Below are 15,702 nucleotides of genomic sequence, written 5' to 3'. Positions count from 1 at the left end.
AGTGGGTAGAGCTGGCTGTTTCTCTGGTGGGCAGAGATCAGTAAAACTTTAATCTGCTTGTCTGCTGATGGGTGGGGCTTGTTCCCTCCCTGTTGGTTGTTTGGCCTGAGTCAAGCCAACACTGGAGCCTACGAGGGCTCTTTGATGGGGCTAATGATGGACTCTGGGATGGCTCATACCACGGAGTACTTCCCAGAACTTCTGGTGCCAGTGTCCTTGTCCTCACTGTGAGACACAGCCACCCCCCTCCTCTGCAGGAGACCCTCCAGCACTAGCAGGTTGGTCTGGTTCAGCCTCCTCTGGGGTCACTGCTCCTTCCCCTGGGTCCCTATGCTCACACTACTTTGTGTGTCCCCTCCAAGAGTGGAGTCTCTGTTTCCCCCAGTTCTGTCGAAGTCCTGCAATCAAATCCCGCTAGCCTTCAAAGTCTGATTCTCTAGGAACTTCTCCTCCCATTGCCAGACCCCCCCCGCCCCCGGTTGGGAAGCCTGATGTGGGGCTAAGAACCTTCACTCCAGTGGGTGGACTTCTGTGGTATAAGTGTTCTCCAGTTTGTGAGTCACCCACCCAGTGGTTATGGGATTTGATTTTACTCTGATTGTACCCCTCCCACCATCTCATTGCAGCTTCTCCTTTGTCTTTGGATGTGGGGTATCTTTTTTGATGAGTTCCAGTGTCTTTCTGTTGATGATTGTTCAGCAGTTAGTTGTGATTCCGGTGTTCTCGCAAGAGGGAGTAAGATCGTGTCCTTCTTCTCTGCCATTTTGAACCAATCTCCAATGGTCTGTATTCCAACTTCTTCTCCATGACTTTTCACCTTTATGTATCATGTTGGAATAATGTGGGCATTTGGGGATCATGTAAAGGAAAATTGATTTGGGGATACACTTTGTTTAGGTTGAGTGGGAAATATTTACATCATCCACAGTCATTTTCATTGCTGGTTATGTTATTCGTAGCTGTTCCATGATGGGAATGGCTCCTAAGAATGATCCTATTGCTGGCTCTCCTGACAGTATAACTTGAAGTTGTAGGGTCAGAGTCACACCATGTTATAGTATCTGTCACCAGATACTGTAAATATGTAGACTGTGGAAGAGAAACTGGGTTTGAATGTGTGGAGCCAGAGGCTAATCTGTGGAAAGTTCCTCCAAATCCTATATCTCATAAGAAACTTGATAAAGGTTTTCATGAATTTGATACAGTATGAAAATTTTACGTGGCCTTACCAAAAACAAGTTGTAAAAATGAAAGGATCTTTTCTCAACTATAACAACAAGGAGAACAATAAAATTCTGTCAACAAAGCCATTGGAAAGATTAAATTATCTTTCTCTTGTATCTATAATTTTCTCAATGAAATTATTTCTGTAAAATTCTACTCTGTACACAGAATTCTCTCTGTGAAATTATGGGTACTGTGAAGAGATCATAATTTTGTGTTTCTGTAAAGAAGGCTTCCCAAATCATGTAAGTTTCAGGCCTCAGAAAACTTGTATCCTCCCCTAATGTGGAAACATTTTGCAACACTTGGATAAATGCTACATACCTAGTGATCATTATATTGGTTCAAAAGTGTGATGAATCAACCATATCCTCAGATGTGCTTTAAATAGTGAAAAGCACTTGCCACATGGCTAGGGATTTGTTTGAATTAAGAGAGTGTCCTAAGGGTGATTCTGAGTACTTTTAAAAAATCCTGGTGAAAATTTTCTTTATGCAGCTTTAGTTGGTTTTTCAAGTAATTAAACCTCAAGTATTAGTTTCCTTTTTAGTCAAATTCTGTAGAAAAAATTCCATTTTTTCACCCCGAAAATCATCCCTCAATTTGATAAGATTCAATAATATTAATAATATTGACGTCAGTGATTCTGATCCTGGACTGTCATTGATCTTGGTACCCTGTCCCACTGCTCACTTCTCCCTCAGGTGAGAACTGGAAGACAACTGTATTTGAAATGCAAGAAGCTATTAGCACCTTTTCTTTTCCTTAGTTCCAGTCCTCACTTGCACCTCTTACTTAGATTTCTTTAGTTGTCGCCAAAGACAGAGCAGGCACTCCTTAAATGTTTGTTGGATGAATGACAGTCGTTATTTATTTAGTTGTGTGTTACTGCTACCTTCACCTCCACTAGACCTCTGGCAGCTATAGGGCATATTCTTCTCCATTTTTCCCAGTAACCATCCTAGTGTCTTTAGTCTAGTGACACTAAATACATGCGGCAGAGGTGGTGGTGGTGTTACTGTCGTTTAAAAATCATACTCTAACCAACCAAGAATACTGTAGTAATATTTTGCTCTTTTGATAGAGAAACTCCTTGTTACCTCACTTCCCAGCTCTGAGTATTGTCCACTAAACCATACTGAATCTCTATTAAAATGTATATGAATGTACTATACCATAGAAAGTGTTGCAACTGGACTCAAATCTTGGGCATGATTTTCTTGAATTTCTTCTGTTTTCAGTTCCTATATGCACTCTTTATGTGAGTAAGCTGAACATTAGCACATTTAGCTACATCTCTTCATTTCTATTCTACAGCAATAGCTCCTTAGAGTAATATCTGAAGTTATAGTAATTTTCTTCGTATCAGAGAATTTCTAACTATGTTAATGGAAGTTAGACTGGTTGCAGAGACATTCGTGAGAACTACCTATGCTGTAACATTTAAACAATTTATTTGATCTGTCTTTAGCTTACCTGCTCATGCCTTTGGAACATTGGTGTTGACCTTGTTGGAACTTTGTCTATAATCATGATAAGTCTTTCAATAGACTCTAACAGAAAATGACATTTAAATTTCCAAGTGATTTATTAACCCTTTAAATACTTTGTGATGTGCCGTGTCCATCTTAGCAAAGAGATACTCTTGTGACACTATTTTTATGTATTATGTCCCTGAATGCCCAATGCTTAATGACTTCAGATTTTTTGCTTAATGACTTCAGATTTTTTTAAAATAATAAAAGAAGAATAATAAATGTGTAAATAAGAGATAATAGTAGCATTGCCTATTGCCTGATAAAAAATGAGGAATAATCTTTGAGGACAGCAGGGGATAATAAAAGTTCATTAGCTGTCGAGCTGCCGCCCTGTTTTTTCAAAGCAGCTATGTGACTTTAGCCTTGTGTCTGGGCTTCCATCTCCTCACATGTAAAAATCAGGAAATGTATTACCCCTGTTTCTTCACCTGGCCTACCCCTAATCATCCTTCAAGATTCATTTCAGTCATCCTGTTGTTTGGAAAGTTACTGCTGACTCCCAGGGGTGGCTGGGTCCCTTCCCTGTGCATCAAAGCCCGTATGGCATTCTGTTGAAGTTATCTATTTATTACTTTCTCTCCCTCTTTAAAGCATGGGTCCCTCAGGGCCAGGGACCATACCTTTGTACCACGAGTATGTGGCTCAGAGTGGAACACATAAAAGAAAGTTGATTAAAAAGACAAGCCAAGTTCACATTCTATCTATCTCTGAAACTAGATCTTGGCTCCGACACCAACTGGTTATGTAGCCTTGGCCAAGTTACTTAATTTGCGTAGGTCTTTGTTTCCTCCTGTAGAATGAGGATAATACTTGCTGCCTTACCAGTGTCAGAATAAACTAATAAGTAATGTTTGTTAAGCTCCTAACAAAGTGCCTGGCATATAGAAAGCACTCAATTAATGCTATCAGTATTATTATTAGCCAAATACATTTTTGTTGAAATAAACTTAACTTGAATGAAACTTAATGGTCATTTCTTTCTGTTTACTGACTAAGAAATAAAAACAGATGCTTTTAGCCTTCTGAATTTAGATATGGGGCAAAATGGCCACATCTGTTACAAGAGTATGCTTAACGTTGCTTGCGTGCATTGTTAAGAACTGTGAAGGGTCTGAGGTATTTACCCTATTTGCAAGCTAATACATTAGCCTGCCACGGTTTCACAGATGTTGGCAGAACACGGAAATCCTGGATCAGAAACAAAGGGCGGTTATCACTCATAGCAATAGTAGTAGCCAGTGTATTAGCATTTGTACCAGTTCCCTGAACCCTAAGTCCCATTCAGTGATTCAGACAGAGCCTGGTGATGTTTACATTTCAGGGGGAGAAAATCTGAGCTTAGGGAACCTGACTCTTTTGTATCAGGCAGTAAGCATACCTAATCTTTGCCACTAAGTAAACATCATCCCTATGACACTGGACAGTAGACAGACCTGCCCTGTGCTCTGGAGGGAGACTCTACCTCTGTCTTCTAAGGCTTTCTCTCTAAAATATCCTTGAAAAGGTAGTTCTGAAGAAAGCTAGTTGGTGCCTTTCCTCACGAGAAGTACAGAAATACAAAATACCTTTAGAGAATGGTCTTTTAACATGGAAATTTGTATCTAGTGGGTTTGTAGCTTTCTTCAGATTCTTAAAGGGATACGTGAACTTAAAAAGGTTGTTTTTAAATCCCTTATTCATTGTTCAGGTGCTAACGTAATCTGAAGACACCAAAAGGTAAAGACTAAGGAAGCAAAATACTACATAGGAGACACCATGATGCTTCTTTATGACTGAGGCAACTTGCTGCCCCAGAATCAGGGCCTTTATCTGGCTCATATTAAGACTGGAACTAAGTCCAGAGAAGGTACCCTGGACCTTATCCAGAGGAAACAGAGTTGAGAGCCCTTGCTTCAGAAAAGATTGTAACAGGACAAGAGCAAAGAGTGACAGCCTTCTCTGCAGAAAGGATATTATTACTTATTATAATGCTTATTGAAATAATTTAGCACATAAAAAGATAACCAAATTTATTTTTTAGATTGGATGTGCATTGTTGTGATTTTTTGATGTAAGCTGTACATAACAGGAAAGTCAAATGTTACTCCCTTAACTGAAATAAATTTCCATTTTCATTTCATATTATTGAAATGTATGCTTCTGACTTTCTCCATTTGCTTCACTTTATTTTCAACATTTTTATAAGCAAAGTGTTCTAAATACCATGACGAATTATTTTATGATGCATTTATCTCAGTCATGGTGACCTCTGTCACTTGAACCACTGTTCAACGTATTGCCAAAGAGCAAAGATTAAGGCATAGGGCATTTTGTGGAATTAGTGACGACCCAAGAGCTGATAGCCTAATGCCAAACCAGTCATTAGAGCTCAGGAAATGTTACAATCTGAAAGCATTATTGCGATTATGTAACAAAAATAAGAGACAAAAACAGATGGCTTAAATAAAAATACTGCTAAAGTAGGGTTTCTCAACCTCAGCACTATGTACATTTCAGACTGGATAATTCTTTGTGGTGGGGAGCTATCCTCAAATGTCCTGCAAGAGTGTAGATGCATCCCTGGCCTCTACCCACTAGCTACCAGTAGTGTCCCCTGCAGTGTGACAATCAAAAATGTCTGCAGACATTGCCAAATGTCTCCCGGGGGCAAAATCACCCTTGGTTGAGAAGTACTGTGCTATTTCCATTTTTTAAAATGGGAACATCTATCAGTAAATAAGAAGGTAAATAGAGAGTGTAGTATAATCCTGGTAAACGTTCACAGCTCCAGAAGTAAATTAATGCTTCCATAGTTTGAGGGATTGCAAAATGACCTCTCCATACTGCGTGTAATCTGTTACAGAGCATGGGGGGGAAAGAAAGAAGACTGGTTTTGGGTTCTTGCCTTTCTTACGTTGCTTTGTAGTTTAGTGATTTGGGTCATGTCATAATTTTTCTGATTTTTTTCTTTTTAATCTGTAAGAGAGGGATCATCCCCTGTCATTCGTACCTTCAAGAATTGCCATGAGGATCAGATCTGATAGTTTAAGTGAAAATGCCTTGAAAAGTCTAAAGAGCTCTATAACTGTTAGGATGAGAAAAAGTAGAATGATTTTGTTTTAAGAATTTCTTGAAAATTTTAGAGCATTCCTTGAAATAACTAGTGGAACCCCGGGGCATAACAAAAAAGGATTTGAGAATCACTGCTTTTGAAGCTGCCCTTTAGCCCTGCTTAGCTTACTTTTCTGTGTTCTTGGTTGCCATGTGCTGAGTGGCTGTGACAGAAGGCATGGCTGAAGGAGTAGTGGAAAGGCTGGGCTGACAGCAGCAAGGAAGCAGCACTCAGTGTTCAAAAAGCATAAGTACTTTGTTCATGTTTCTTCAGTATCCAAGAAGTATCTATAAATTGAGTAACTAGAAACTCTGAAGAGGAGAAACTAAAGTTAATATTGTAAATTTATTCAAAATGGATATTGCTGATGTAAGTAACCCTATTTCTGACTTATGTGTTTTTTTATTCACTAAAAATACTGTGTGAATTTTATTTAATAGATTAATCTTTTTTTTTTTCAATAGCTTTATCTTTGGTCAAAAATGAATATCCTTTCTCTATCTCATGCTGAAACCTTTTTAATAATGCAGAATTGCCAGCAACTTTTCTCCCTTTTAAATATTCGGTGCTAGCCTTCCTTGCCTGAAATTATATGAAAATATATGCCTGAACTTTGAGAAATAGAATAATTTAGTCTCAGGTTAGAATGGATCTTAAAAGCTGGATGACCCAATATAACATTCCATTCAGAAATCCTCTTCTCAGACCTCTGAGAGTTTGTCCTGCTTGAACCTCTGCCCCCCTTTTCAGTATAGAATGTATTTGGAAGATTATGCGGATGAGAGAACTGAGGCATAGATAGGTTAAGTGACTGTGTCCAGGATCACTTGGGTAGTATGTAGCAAAGCCAGAAGGTGACCCATTCACCGTGAATCCAGAGCCCTGGCTTAAACTCTAAATCATTGGGCTTCCCTCCAACAAATCCTACTGCTGGACAACTCATTTTAAAGAAAGTTCCTTCTCACAATGCACTGAAATCTACTACCTCCTTATAACCCTGCCATCAAAACAAAAACAGAGGGACTTCCCTGGTGGTCCAGCGGTTAAGACTCTGTGCTCCCAACGCAGGGGGCCCAGGTTTGATCCCTGGTCAGGGAACTAGATCCCAATGCCACATCCAAAGATCCCACGTGCTGCAACTAAAGACTCAGTGCAGCCAAATAAATAAATAAATATTGAAAAAAGATGAACATGTGATGCTCAAACATCTTAAAAAAAACAAATACTACTTTGTTCTCATGTGGAGCATGAGACAATATATCTTGTCTATACTTTTCCAAATGGCAACCCTTCAAATATCTGATTAAACTTAATGATTGGTGCCCTCCCTTACTCTTAAGTTTGATCTTTTTCAGGTTGAATGTATCTTCTCCTCCTAATTGTACCTGTTTTAGCACAGTTGTCATACCAACTGTGTTCCCTGCTGACTTTTTCTGGGTGTTGAATACTCATCCAGTTCCCAATCTATTGGATGAAAATCAGTTCTGGAACCTGTATTTAAAATACTGCCTTACCATGGAGCATTGGTTATATCTAATTTTGATTTGGACACCCTACAGTTATTAACTGTATTCTCTTCTCTCCAATGCCACATCTCATCCTTGCTTGCATTGTGATCGCTGCCATTAAAAATGGGACTTCCCTGGTGGTACAGTGGTTAAGACTCCACCTTCCAGTGCAGGGGGATGTGGGTTTGATCCCTGGATGGAGAGCTGGGATCCCACATGCCTTGTGGCCAAAAAACTAAAACAGAAGCAATATTGTAACAAGTTCAATAAAGACTTTAAAAATGGTCCACATCAGGGCTTCCCTGGTGGCGCAGTGGTTGAGAGTCTGCCTGCCGATGCAGGGGACACGGGTTCGTGTCCGCAAAAACAAAAAAATCGTCCACATCAAAAAAAAAAATTACAAAGTCTTGTGAACTATCCTTGAAGCAGATCTTTTTGTCTTAATATTTTAATAAACAAAATACTGTATTAAAGTAGGTTAAAGTTGCAATGTGTGGATTTAAGTCCATTATTTCAATTTGAAGTTCCTTTTATGTTTTAAAATTTCCTTACAGATTAGAGTTCCAATCTGATAAGTATGTCTTCACCTAGCAATATGATTACTGCATAATTATTTGAGTGTTTGGGGTAAGATAAAATCATAAATATTACTTGTATCCTTTCCCATTAATTATTAAGCACATGTCTGTTTCAGGGAATTTAATCTATATGTTTGATTCATAGTCCCATAATTTTTCAAAATGTAATTTTGTAAGAGCCATCTAACATCAGTCATTTTTATGGGGTGTGTGTGTGTGTGTGTATGTGTGTGTGCATTCCTAACATCAGAAGGTCATGTTTTGTTATGAATAAACAAGCGCCTACATGTTAAACATGTCTTTTCTAAGACATAAACTTAGTTAACTAGTCTCTGCCATCTACCATTGGAGAAATGTATTTTCATGACAGATTGGGCTACCTCCTTAAAATAGACTGGCCAGATTCCCAAAATGTTAGGCACTGGGGTAGAATTTCCAGGAGCAGTAGTAGGTCTCTGATGATTCTTCATTGGCCCATAGATTAAGACAAGTCAGTAAAAAACAGGATATAAACAAGCAGTTGACAAAATATTTGGAATAAGAATAGATTGTCTGGTACCTGAATACATTGTGAATATTATATATGGGGAACCGTACTTCAGGTGTGGACAATATTGGACCAGCATGCTGGGCTCCACGCTGTTGAAAGGGTCTTATACTTTAGGTAGCCCTGACCTGCTTCAAGGGAACTATGAATAAAGGATAAATAATGGTTCTGCCAGTAGGTGGTAAAAAATAAAATAAAATAAACACTCTTTGTAGTCAGCAGGAAGACAGAAGCCACTGTGATTATTTTATTTTTTTATTTTTTATTTTTTTTGCGGTACGCGGGCCTCTCACTGTTGCGGCCTCTCCCATTGCGGAGCACAGGCTCCAGACGCGCAGGCTCAGCGGCCATGGGTCACGGACCTAGCCGCCCCGCGGCATGTGGTATCTTCCCGGACCGGGGCACGAACCCGTGTCCCGTGCATTGGCTGGCGGACTCTCAACCACTGCGCCACCAGGGAAGCCCTCACTGTGATTATTTTAAAAAGGGGCATGTAATAAAATGCTTACACATTGACAATAATAAATTGCAAAAGAGCAACCTAGAGGTCAGGAGCAGGAAGAAGTTGCTGCTGCCCTTAGGCTGGAGGCAAAGGGACGAGACACGGTTACCAGGGGCACTGGATGTAAGCTGGAACCATGGGGGCCTGTCTGGTGGGAGGTGGAACCAGGTAAAAATGGAGCTGCTGCCTGAGACACCTGGCAAAGGAGAGAAAGAAGGGCAGAAAGTCAAACAGCAGAAGGTTGATAGGTGTTGAACCTTGGAGTTGGTTGATGAGGGTTTGTTTTATTAAAGTCTGTATTTTGAATATGTAATTGTCTGTAATTAAATGTTTTTAAAAAGTAAATGAAAGAGAGAGAGAAATAGGAGACGCAGGGGCACACGCACCCTCCACACCATGCATGCTCCCATGCACAAGTTTACACTGAGCTCCAGTCTCCTTCCAGTAGCTGAACTCACCTCAAAGCCGACTGCCAGAGGGGCCTGGGAAACTTGGCCCACAGGGGTCAGCAGAGAAGGAGATGGACAAAGGAAGGATCTAAGGCAAAGAGGCTGGCAGACCCTCACCCAAGACACAGGAGGCAGTGACTCTCCTCCTGCACAAAGTTCTAGTCCTGGCTGGAATTTCTTGTTGCTGTCTATGACTTTCTCAGTCCCTCAAAAGGTACCCTCTGCCTAAACCTAATTTTGTTGCTATCAAAGTGGGATTGGGAACGCACAGTGTAATTATTTGACCTAGCCTCTGCCACACTGAGCCTTTGGATACTGGAGTGTCCATATAACACACCAAGTTTTTTGCACACTTCTTGTGCACTTCCATTTACATGCATTCTACAGAGTTGGCTGCACAAGCACTGATAAATTTCAGACAAACTCCAGATTAGTTGGAATATTCGTGGTTTTAGTTTGAAGTCCTTACCTTGCATAGAGAGTGAGGAATTGGGCAAGGAATGATGATAATGAAAACTTGGGCTATTACGTAGTAATGCTCTTCAGCACATGTTTAATGCATTTAGTTGATAAAGAAAAACCATACTCAAGTTTTTATATGTTCAGGTGCAAAGACCAAAAAGAATTAAAGCATAACAAAATGGGAGTATGCTAGCTATGTAATTATTTGAATTAATATATAAAATATTGGAATCCATCTGTACTGATTTTGTAATAATAAGTGGGTACTTGGTTCTCAAAAATCTTTAACTCTGAAAAAAGTGAGGTTTAATACTAGAAATAACACTTTTTTAACCAAGAAAAATATGAAGTGTCTTCTAGGGCCATCCTATATGGTTGTGCAGGTAGCATATTTTCTGAATTGTCCACCTAAGGGGCATCTTCTCTTATTCACACAAAGGCACTTTATATGCCAGTGACAGCCCTGATCTCCCAACACTGATATTATCAGGGGGAAGTATTGCCAGGAGAAATTTCACAGCCTTCTCTAAAGAATGAGGTTGACTTTTAGTATCCACTTAGGGATTCTGAGAGGCTCCTGTGAAGAGTATCTTGGCTTTGAACAGGGCAGAGCTTACCTGCTGGTTTTAGATTTTCAGGTTTGCCTATTTGCATTTAGGCCAAGAATACTTTTATTCATCTTTACTGCTTTCTTGTTAATGCTGGCTAGACCTCTGTGTAATAGTAAAACCTTTAATTATATTAAGATCAAGATGGGGATCACAAAGTGTGTTTCTCTTCTCCAGTGATCATTAAGACTACAGCATGGTCTCAGTGGACATGTACTAATGTATCTTCGTACTAATATACAAATTAGTATTTGCATATTTTACAAAATTTAAAGTATTTTAATAACTTAGTTTTAAAAACTGACATGAGTCCTGAATTTACATTTTTAAAATACAATTTGACTTATTTATACAAAGGCAAAGCCACCAACACATTGGGGAAGAGATTTTCAATCAGGTCGAAGTGGATGCGTTTTCAAGAGTGGGTGGCAGTACTGGGCAGTGAAGTGGCAGGTGCTGGCATCAGACTGGGTCAAAGCTCAGATCTAGCACAGCTTTAAGTTAACTGGTCCAGTTTCCTAACCTCCATGTGCCTTGTGCTATGAAATGTACCAACCCGTAGAGGTTTCTGTGAAGATCCTAGGGTAATGGATCTTAAAACAGTGTATGGTAGAGTGCACCAAAAAAACCTCACATTAAAGTTAATTTTTCATTAAAAAATACCAACTTTGTCTTGAGCTATCATTCATTTTCATGTTCAACATTTTTTCCCCTAGACTGTCTCACCCCTGTTCCCTCTTTCCTTGTTAGCTCCCATATCTCTCTATCCTTACGCCCGATACTATTCTTGAATTGCTCTGAGATGAGGGTTTTTGGTATTAAACATCTGGGTATGTAGATGTTTTGTGAGATGCTTTTTATTTCTCCTCAGTATATTCCTCATTTACTCCTTTTCCTCATGTCCCTAAAAATATCCTACTTCCTGATCATGTATATTTCCTTTGTCTGAGGCAGTTGATGCTAGAAAACGGCAACATGGCACTGTGTCTCTCTGCAGCACCTCCCAGTTTAAAACTTCTTTGAATCTCTGAAATTGAAAAATCAGAAATCTGAATAGGTGATGCATTTGAAATCACCTAGGGGCACAGTTTTCCCCAGGCCTCTTTTTTTGGGGTGTGTGTATGTGTATGTGTGTGTGTGTGTTGATTCAACATGTGTGTATTTTCTATTTTCCCCCATCTGGCATCTGCTTTAGCACCAGCCTAGCTAGCTGTTCTGTGTCAAGAGGGCTTTAGCCTTTTCACTATGAGAGAGAAAGAAATGAAATAATAAAAAAAAGAAAATTCTTCCACCATCTCCCCCCCTCACTTTTTGTTTAGTTGTTTCTAAGCAAGTTTCTTGCCATTTACCTTTGCATTTGCATTGCTTATTGATTGGCAATTTTAAAATTGTTTATTGTGCTCTTTTGTTTGACTGTTCAAGAGCTAAAACAAAAGCTAGCAGGCCCTGTGAGGTACACATTTGCATGCGGTGAGCGTTACCCGAGGAAAAGTAATTGCTAATGCATATTTATGTGGCACAAATTTGCCATTTGTTTATGCATAAAATTATCAATAGTGCAGGGCGGCCCAGCCGTAGAAAATGGTGACCTTTTTAGCTTAATAAATAGAAATCAGCTGTTATTGTGAAGAGATCAGCCATTTATTCTGTGTTGAGGGACATTGCCGGGAAAATGCAGATTGGGGTTGGCAATATCATTAAATGGAAGGCCAATGACCCTTTCGGTAGAGTCTATTATACTTTATCTAATAGGGGATAAATGACTCTGGTTGGCAAATGGAATAAAGAACAACAGTTTTTCTTTTTTGTTTTGTAGTTTTAATAACTCTACGGATTTTAAGCCATAAAACTGAACAAGCAACATCATACTGACCTGTTGCTAGAGTTCTCACAGAAAAATCTGTTTTAAAGTTGCTTTCCCTTATTCATTACAGTCTGTACCCATTGAAACAAAAAGTGAGTCAAATGATATTTTTTTCCAGGAAAATAGGTCTTCCTTTAGTTTATAGCTTTCTTTTTCTTTTTCTTCTTTTTTAGCCATACTTTTATCTTTTCATTGCAGGTATTTTTGCATTTTACAGTGTTGCTCTACATTTGATATCTTAAAAATATTAAAGATAGAAGATACTCTCAGAATGAAGTTAGGAATAGATTGTAAACTGAAGTTTCCTTTTTAAAACTAAGCATAATACTTTCAAAGTGATAAGAATGGCCTCTGAGGTAAGTATGTGGGTCCTTTGGATTAATAAAAATATTATATAAATATCAAACCTTCTCATCAGCATGTTTTCTTTCTTTTCTTTTCTTTTCTTTTTTGGCTGCACTGTGCAGCTTGCCGGGATCTTAGTTCTCTGACCAGGGATTGAATCCCGGGCCACAGCAGTGAAAGCGCTGAGTCGTAACCACTGGACCGCCAGGGAATTCTCAGCGTATTTTCTTAATATGCAAAAAACCGACAGATAGTCATTGTATCTTTTTTGGTTGTTTCCCTGAGATGAAGTGCCCTCAGTCTCCTCAGAGCTCGCCTGTGACTATGGTTTAATGTGGTGTGATCTCATACTACATTAATTTGGCTAGTGTTTCTTTGGTATGCTAGTGAGCGTTTCTGTCTTTTAGGGTTTTTTATTGAGCTTCCTCAATCATTATAGAATTCACTATTAAGTAGAAGTTGTGTTTGTTTTTTCAATATTGTAAGGTAATATTTGATGCACTGAAAATTTTATGTAAGTTATGAAATAAGATAATAAAACAGAGACATGTAAATCCACGCTCAGAACATGGCAAAGCTATTGGAAGCTACCTGCATGCTCCTTTCTGATTGTGTATCTTAACAGGAGTGCACTGCAACAGGTTTAAAGTTTCTGCAATGGTGGATTTGCAGCCACCAGTCTTTCCCTCATGCTGCACTTGACTACAACAGTGCATTCTGCAGCATGTCACCAGAGTGACTGAGTAACATTTTACTGGCAGAAATGGGTCTGTTGTTCCTTTTTAAAGTAGAGGGTGTAAATAGGATTCAGACAGTAGGGTACATTAGTCCAAAAAATGAATATATTTTTTGTGTCATTTATAAGGTATTGATTTTAGGTCCATTAGATTCACAGTCCCTAGTGGTAGAAAAAACAATGATTTAATGGGTAGGTTGGAATTCCAGAAGGAAGAGCAGCAGTGATTAACCCCTTCTTCCTCAGCTCCCTGCCCCAGTTATATAATATTGTCAAGAAGCTAAGGACTCTGGGGGAAAGGGACAATTTATCATCTGTCTTCCCTGCACTTTACAAGGAATCACAAAACAAATTTCAGCTGGATTATTACTATGTCTCTGAATGTGATAGAACATTTCAATCTCCATTGATAAGATATGCCAAAATTATTTTTATAAGGTAGTTTTGAAGTTGATGAATACAGTTTATTTTTACAAAACCCAGAGCATATTTATTTAGAGAGTCTTCATAATTTAAGATACTGTTTAGGCGATGTGAAGGAATAAAGCTTAGATTTCTTTGTTTAAATAAAAAGATCTTTTTCTCAACTCTAACAAAGGAAAGATCATACTGGTGTCATGTCAGTTATACCCTTTCTTAGACAAGTCTTAGGTAATATTAGTGAGAATGGCCACTATAAGTTTTAAAGTAGGGTGTTTCCTATTCCATAAATACATGGAAAATTATTGGTGTATATAAACCTCTTTTCTGAGAAGAAGATGACCAAGATATCATTTCATTTCTATACTATTTAATTTGGATGTAGAGCACTCATAATAATTCCAGTCAGTTTCATCCAACTAATGTTACTACCACCTGAAAGAATTTCCTCTTAGGCTGCTTTGGCAGTTACCTCTTCATTATTGTATCCAAAAACACCCTAATTACAATATAGGTATGAAATTTTTGAAAATTCCAACTATCATTCCAATCTTCTGACATACTGTTATGTTATGATTGAAGAAAAATATGCCAACTGAAATCTGATTGGCTTAAAACTTGACCTGACATAAAGATTATGGTATCAACAAACACTTTTTAGTATTTCATATTTTAATTCAAGTATTTCAAGTTCTGTGACAAAAATATAAAAATACAGACTCCCTCTTGTGGGTAAAATTACCACCTGTGTTGCCTACATATAGGCTATGGCGAATTTTTTCTGTTTCATTTTAAGTAAATTCTACCATGGTAGTCTCTTTACAGTTGGTCAGATGTGACATTTCACTTCATTGAAAAAAGTGAAGTTTGGGGTACTTTTTAGTAAAAATTTTAAATGATAATAAACAAGTTTTTTAAAGAATTGTCAGACCATGTGCAGACAACCTTTATTTTATTGCAGCAGCATAATTTCTTTTTTTTTAACTTTTAATTTTATATTGGAGCATAGTTGATTAACAGTGTTGTGATAGTTTCAGGTGCACAGCAAAATGATTCAGTTATACATATAAGGTATCTATTCTTTTTCAAATTCTTTTCCCATTTAGGTTGTTACATAATATTGAGCAGAGTTCCCTGTGTTATACAGTAGGTCCCTGTTTGTTATCCATTTTATTTTATTTTATTTTTTTTGCGGTACGCGGGCCTCTCACTGCTGTGGCATCTCCCGCCGCGGAGCACAGGCTCCGAACGCGCAGGCTCAGAGGCCATGGCTCACGGGCCCAGCCGCTCCACGGCATGTGCGATCTTCCCGGACCGGGGCACGAACCCGTGTCCCCTGCATCGGCAGGCGGACTCTCAACCACTGCGCCACCAGGTTATCCATTTTAGATATAGCAGTGTGTACCTGTCAGTCCCAAACTCCCTATCTCTTCCCCCCCATCCTCCCCCGCTCCCTGTAACCATAAGTTGGTTCTCTAAGTCTGTGAGTCTGTTTCAGTTTTGTAAATAAGTTCATGTGTATCATTTCTTTTTAGATTCCTCATATAAGTGATATCATACGATATTTCTCTTTCTCTGTCTGACTTACTTCACTCAGTGTGACAATCTTTAGGTCCATCTATATTGCTGCAAATGGCTTTATTTCATTCTTTTTAATGGCTGAGTAATATTCCATTGTATATATGTACCATATCTTCTTTATTGATTCCTCTGTTGATGGACATTTAGGTTGCTTCCATGTCCTGGCTACTATAAACGGGCAGTGGCATAAATTTCTGATGTTGAAAATTTGTAATAACTTTTCTCATTTTGAAGTACTTTCCAATGGAG

The 15,702-nt window shown here is 38.7% G+C and overlaps 1 protein-coding gene across 4 annotated transcripts in view; it reads left to right on the top strand.

The window, feature by feature from the left end:
• Positions 1 to 15,702, top strand: part of SOX5 (SRY-box 5) — a 999,335-nt gene that overhangs the window by 252,393 nt on the left and 731,240 nt on the right. The window lies entirely within an intron of this gene.

This window comes from Monodon monoceros, unplaced genomic scaffold, assembly GCF_005190385.1.
Source record: "Monodon monoceros isolate NGI ecotype Baffin Bay Population unplaced genomic scaffold, NGI_Narwhal_1 Super_Scaffold_6, whole genome shotgun sequence".
In the NCBI taxonomy this organism is placed as follows: Eukaryota; Metazoa; Chordata; class Mammalia; order Artiodactyla; family Monodontidae; genus Monodon; species Monodon monoceros.
The sequence above is the reverse complement of the archived record's forward strand: the minus strand, read 5'-3'. Positions and strand labels throughout refer to the sequence as shown.